Consider the following 6,000-nt stretch of genomic DNA (forward strand, 5'->3'; position numbering starts at 1 on the left):
TCCCCAGCTGTGGGGTGTCTGTGGTCTTATTATTTACAACACAATAGGTGAGTGTCACAAAGGTGCTCAGACTGTCCTCTTTCATAGCTCATTGTGTACATAGTGCATTGGACATGAGCTCAAAATACATTTAAGGTGAGTTTGAAACTAATTTTATTTAATACACTGAAAAAATACTGTTAAGTTTCAAAAAAAAAAATAGTTAATGTAAATTTGGGCTGTACCTTTAAAAAAAAAATACTCAGCGCTGGATGGTGCCACCCTTCGTCTGACTGAGTGGCATTCTATTTCTGACGAAGTCCCGGCAAAATCAAGGAATAGGCCCCCAGACCTTCCTTTGCAGGGAAGAGAAAGGAGAATGGGGTTTAGAAATGTAGGACTTCACTTTCTAAGAGACCTCAACCAAAGCCTCTAAAAATGTGTCCACAATTTTTCACAGTCAAGCTTTTCCAGATGCAGGTTTTCCTCATTGAGGGCCAGATCTCAAGTTTCTCATGCACACAAAAATGCCCTTTCCTTTTAAGGATTGTGTCCAAAGTATTTCTGTGACAATCAGGTAGTCAGAAGCCTGAGCATTTGGTGTACATGTGTAAACCTGAGGCACACAAAAATGGAGAAGGAAAACCTGTATATGCAAGCTAAGGCCCCAACCAGCAATTATATCTGCACAGGTGAAACTTTGTTCCCCCAGACTCCCCCAAGTCTCACTTCCAGGCACAATTGCACTTGCATGGATCTAATTACTGGATCAGGGCCTCAGAGGCCTCTTTTGAAAATTTACCACACAATATTAGGTAGCAGTGCAAGCAAATGTATTTCTGCTACCATATAATGGTTAAGCATATTTAAAACAAGTCTACTATGCTCAAAAACGTCATGGGGGCTATTTTGTTTCCTCTACAATTGTTTCAAATAGCTGTGACACTGCAGAGGACACAAATTGTGATGCAGCAGTGGTTCCATGCTGCTTACCTTTAAATTGCATATACATTCAGACTGTTCTTTCTGAAGAGTTTCAAGTTTTTTTATGCCATAGGTGGGTTTTAATTTTAGCCATCCTTAATAGGGATTTTAATAGAGAGAGAGACCAAAATGGGGAATGGGCATGTACTAGCCTTATGATATTAACTATATTCTATGGATTCATAGTGTTTAAGGACAGAAGGGACCAGAAGATCATCTTGTCTTACCTCCTTTATATCACAGAGCATTGAATTTCACCCATTTACCTCTGTACTTCGCCCAATATCTTGTGACTGATTAAAGCGTAACTTGTAAGCATAACTTTCTCAGTGGTTCGTTTAAAAAAAAGGCTGCAGCCCATTTCTGGTAACACTACAGATATCTAGTACTTAGAGACTTTTTTGGTGCCCTATTCTTCTTCTTGGTCAACTCTTTGCCAGATTGAGAGGAGGGAAAGCTTCAACAGATAAAAAGCAAAACTTCTACCAGATGTCAGAAATGATTGGGTTGATTTGTTTTTTGACATCTTGCTCATTTCTGGGATTTTTTTTATTATGTTAGGCTTTTAAAAAATATGATTAGAATGCATTGCACTATAAGATATATGATGTAATTTAGCAAATTGTTACATTTTAATCATATTTTCAGTGCCCATTGTAATGACAACAACCCACCAAGAGGCAGAATGTAAGTAAAATATTGAGGCTACTCTCTGCTTCTGTCTGCATTTGCTATTTCAGAAGGCGCAACTCCCTGATTTTGTTACATTTTATTTAGAAATGTGGACCTCCTCCTCCCCCACATCTAACTATTTCCATTCCTAAGTACAAGAAGTTAATCCCTGTGTAATTCTACATTTGTGCCAACGTCCAAACACACTGTCATGCCTATGGTTGTACCCCAATCCTTTGGAAAATGTCTTACTTGCAACAATTTCAGATACCAAATAGGTTTGTTTAACCAAGCACAAAAATGTTATGATAACTATAAACAACATACTTTTGACATGACTAATGTTTTCATAGAGTTGCTTTCATTTTCACAGGTCACTGCCTCTTTCTTCAGCCTCACAAACAGTTTGCTCAATCAGTTTGGGCATCTAGATGGTGCCATAACATTTGGATCTGTGCTTCATGATTTGCTATTCCTTCTGGAGTGCTTGCTGAGTGTCCTTTGCCATGTGCTGTTTTTCTGACACCTTTATTTTTTCTCGTGCTGTTTTTCTGACAATTTTTCCATTACACTCCGTTAAATGAGGTGAGACCTCCTGAAGAAATTAGGCCTGGCATGGGGGAAGGGGGGGAAAGCTGAGTAAAGCTACCTAGAAAGTAAGCAACTTTCTTCTATTTTTTTTAATCATGTCGTAATCTGTATTCATGATTTTCTACACAACATAGGGCACATTTTGCAAATGAGCTTAAACACTCTATCAAATTGTAATTATTCATGAATAGTCACTCTTTTATTGTTAATTATATGCATCACACTAACAGAGTTTGATATACTGATTAGAAGAATAAAGTTCATTTGAGGTAACAGATTTTATTCCCTTCTCAGGCACCCAGCTTGGATCTCAGCTGCAATGTAAGTACATCTACCCCATCTCATTACCAAAATAGCAACCTTCTTAATCCTTCGCTGTGAAGAACAAAGGTTTGATTCAGTCTCCGGAGCAGAAATAGGATCTTATTAATGCACTGGCAACAAAAGTGTTGTTATTTTTGTTAGAAAATGGAGAAATAGGAATTTGCTGATATGTTAGATTAAAGGCTTTATTGTGTTGAGATTAATCGGATTGTTTGGATCTTTCCAATGTTAGTTAGAAATCTACAAAATATCCTCCAACTTAACATTCTTGAGGAGTTCAGGAGCTACTAACTGGAAGCTGTTATTCTTTTTATCTATTCAGGGCTCCATCTTACGTGAGACTAGAGGGGAGAGTCACTAGGGGCGCTCAGTTCAGTTCAGTGCTGTGCTGCTCAGCATTCTGAGAGGTAGGTAGTAGAGCAGTGCGGACAGCTCTTTTCTTGCTCCTGCTGGGAGCACTGGTTTTCCTAAGCAATGGCTTACTGAGCAACTTGTTACCATGTTATAGATCACAGCTCAGCTGCGTGGCCCCAGGAATGCCTAATCCTTACCCTCTTAAGTGCTATTCAGCATGGGGTGTAGGAATAGATCCTTTCACCATGTGGAGCATGGAGAGGTTTTTAACTTGCCAGGGGGTTGCTGCCAGTGCTCCTGCTGATCTTTAGTCATGCATTTGATCTTTGTATTCCCGTTCCATGCAATGCAGCATCAAGCCTTTAATGATGTTTTATGAAGTCTCCACCTTACTTTGAGAAAATGTTTCCCCTGTGTACAATGAGCTACTCCTCAGTATTTTATACCTCTAATGACTCGGCCGCTAAGGATATGTTTACACTGCAAAACCCCTCTCCCCTCAATGGCAGCGAGTCTCAGAGCCTGGGTCTACACACTTGGACTTGTGGGGCTTGTGCTATGGCACTAAAAATAGCCATGTAGATGTTCCCACTTGGGCTCTGAAACCCAGGAGCATCTACACTGCTAATTTTAGTGCCGTACCACCAGCCTGAGGTGCTGGATCTGGGCTCTGAGACTTGTTGCTGTGGTGGCTTTTTTATTTTTATTTTTTGTCCAGTGTAGCCTAAATGTTTGTTTGTCTAGGGCTGCAGATTTGTCGCAGCAGTTTTAATCACAAATCATGGAGCAGTCACAGGCCAAACCTGAGCAGTGCTAAGATCACATGGGCTAGATTACAATGCCTGGAGCAGCGAGCTGGGATCAGCCCCATGGGAGCAGCCACCACTATGGGGTGAGTTTATTAAAATCATGGACACAAAGAGAAGTCATGGATCAACAGGAAAATTAGGCTATTTGTGACATTTTCCCCACCTTGATAAATCTGCAGGCCTAATTATGGCATCCAAAGGGATCACTCTTCACAGTAAATTATGTAGTTAGGGCTGTGCTGAAGAGCCATAAAAATGCCATCTGATGAAGGGGGAGGGCTGATTCAAATAGCTATGACCTACTGAGCTGTTATGAATGACCGAAATGAAAGGTACTGTTTAAAGTAAACCAAAACCATCATAAATGGTCCATCATGATGAGCATACTGTAACTGATTATGGCTGGTGCTTGATGGTTCTTAGAGGAAGTCAAACTCCACACCTGAAAGTACACCTAGCCAAATATACAATGCTACTTTGTGTTTTCTTGTTACTTCCTGACCTTGGCAGGTTATTGGCCCATGCCCTGAGGCATGAAATGTGCTGCTTACGTCAGTCTTAGCATCTTTAACTTCAGAAGGCTGGACTGGTGAGATCTCTCAGCAGTTGAGATCAACAGAAACATTATTACTAAGAGTTTCCAGATTCGAATGGTGTGTTGGAAGAGGATGAATAGTAAGAGGGTTTTTTTTTCTTTTTTTTAAGGAGTGGGTTCAAAATTCAATTCACCAAGGCAAATCCTTGCAATATATCGTGAAGGTTAGTCACTTTGGATTTATCTATTCCTTGAGGCTTTTTTCTGAGGCTGGTAGCTTGCCTAGGTGGACTTTTATTGTGAACAGAAGGGAATTTCTGAGATGTTTAAGTCAATTGTGGGTTGTTTTAAGTGCTGTTTTATACTCATTGTGTATGTTCCCAGAGGTTATGAAGCACAAAGTTTTATTAAAAAATAAATATATCTGTGCCACTGAGACACTAAGGGCCATATTCGGCTCTAAGTCACCCCATTGTAAACCTGGAGTAACTCCACAGGCATCTGATTGACAGAGGGTGTGTGTGCGTGCATGCATGTGCAGCATACACTAAAACAATGAAAGCAGCTGACTGAAGAAATAGCTCATGTACTGCTCCCATCCAGTGATGGATTCCATCTGTCCTAATATTTCCAGGGTACCGAAAAACATTCATTATGCTCTGAGTATGAAAATAAGTAGGAGGCATCATGTGTCACCTACCTCTGAGTGCTGCACATGAACAATGTACCACATGCTAGACATACATACTGATACCATAGTCTTCAAGATGCGGGGTGGAACATGGGACATATAGCTCCAAAGACACAGGCCTCTACAACATGAGCTAAGAGAACTTTTTTGACCAGGAGATAGTAATAGGCTGGGTAGTTGCTTGGTCTAGCCACTAGAGGGAGACATCACACAGACAACATATTATGTGTACAACACAAGTGAGAGTGTCAAAAACTGTCTCAGGTCCCTCTGCTTTGACCACCTCCATTCATTTAGCATTGACTAAGACAGAAAAGGGTGAAGAATTTAACAAGAGAGAAAGCAAAGACAAGACAATAATGAGATCTTCTGTATGAATACTAGCACCTGAATGTGTTTGTATCTTAGTATGGCATATGAATATCAAGAAGGAGAATATGATCTTTTTGGAGCAGAGATGGTCTCTTTTTACTTGTTTGTACATCATCTTGGCCAATGAGGCTCTGATCCTGGTTGGGAGTCCTAGGTGCTATTGTCACAGAAATAATTAATTATAGTCATGCTGTTTGCGCAATTTATGGGTGATGGCTATGTAGCATCCTGACATTATAAACTGAGATTTTAAAAGCTCCATAAATGCCCAATTGCCATTAGAATTAATAGCATCTTGGAAAATTTTAGCCACAGCCTCTTTTCATAATTTGGCTGCATAATAAACAGACTTCGGGGAATATTTTTACAAGCATCTAAATTTCTTTGGCTCCTAAGTCCCATTTTCAAAGTCAATTGGAGTGGTTCCTCGGTGCCTAAGTTATTTTCGCAAATGGGATTTAGGCACTTTTGAAACTGTTACCTCTTCTAACTCTTTTCTGTGTCTCTGTATTTTCAGAAACTTACTTAATAAAACTCAGGAATATTTAAACAATTATTTAGTCCTTAGCCTCAGGAATATTAATTTCCGTGCCACCTTATGTTCTCTAAACAAATTAACTAAAACAATGCATTCTGTCTCCCTAACTATGGCAGTGTCTCATTATAGTCATTAGATTAATACCAACTGT

At 39.8% G+C, this 6,000-nt stretch overlaps 1 long non-coding RNA gene across 1 annotated transcript in view; it reads left to right on the top strand.

Moving 5' to 3' along the window:
* The window catches only part of LOC137157645 (uncharacterized), a 102,442-nt gene extending 97,973 nt beyond the window's left edge, over positions 1–4,469 (top strand). The window contains exons 2-5 of the long non-coding RNA XR_010921171.1: positions 2,521–2,547; positions 2,873–2,957; positions 3,649–3,796; positions 4,419–4,469. This is a non-coding gene — a long non-coding RNA (uncharacterized lncRNA). The remainder of the gene's footprint in view (positions 1–2,520; positions 2,548–2,872; positions 2,958–3,648; positions 3,797–4,418) is intronic.
* Positions 4,470–6,000: the final 1,531 nt, after the last annotated feature.

The sequence above is a fragment of the Emydura macquarii genome, unplaced genomic scaffold (assembly GCF_026122565.2).
Source record: "Emydura macquarii macquarii isolate MOO-44397 ecotype Brisbane River unplaced genomic scaffold, CSIRO-AGI_Emac_v2 contig_1551, whole genome shotgun sequence".
In the NCBI taxonomy this organism is placed as follows: domain Eukaryota; kingdom Metazoa; phylum Chordata; order Testudines; family Chelidae; genus Emydura; species Emydura macquarii.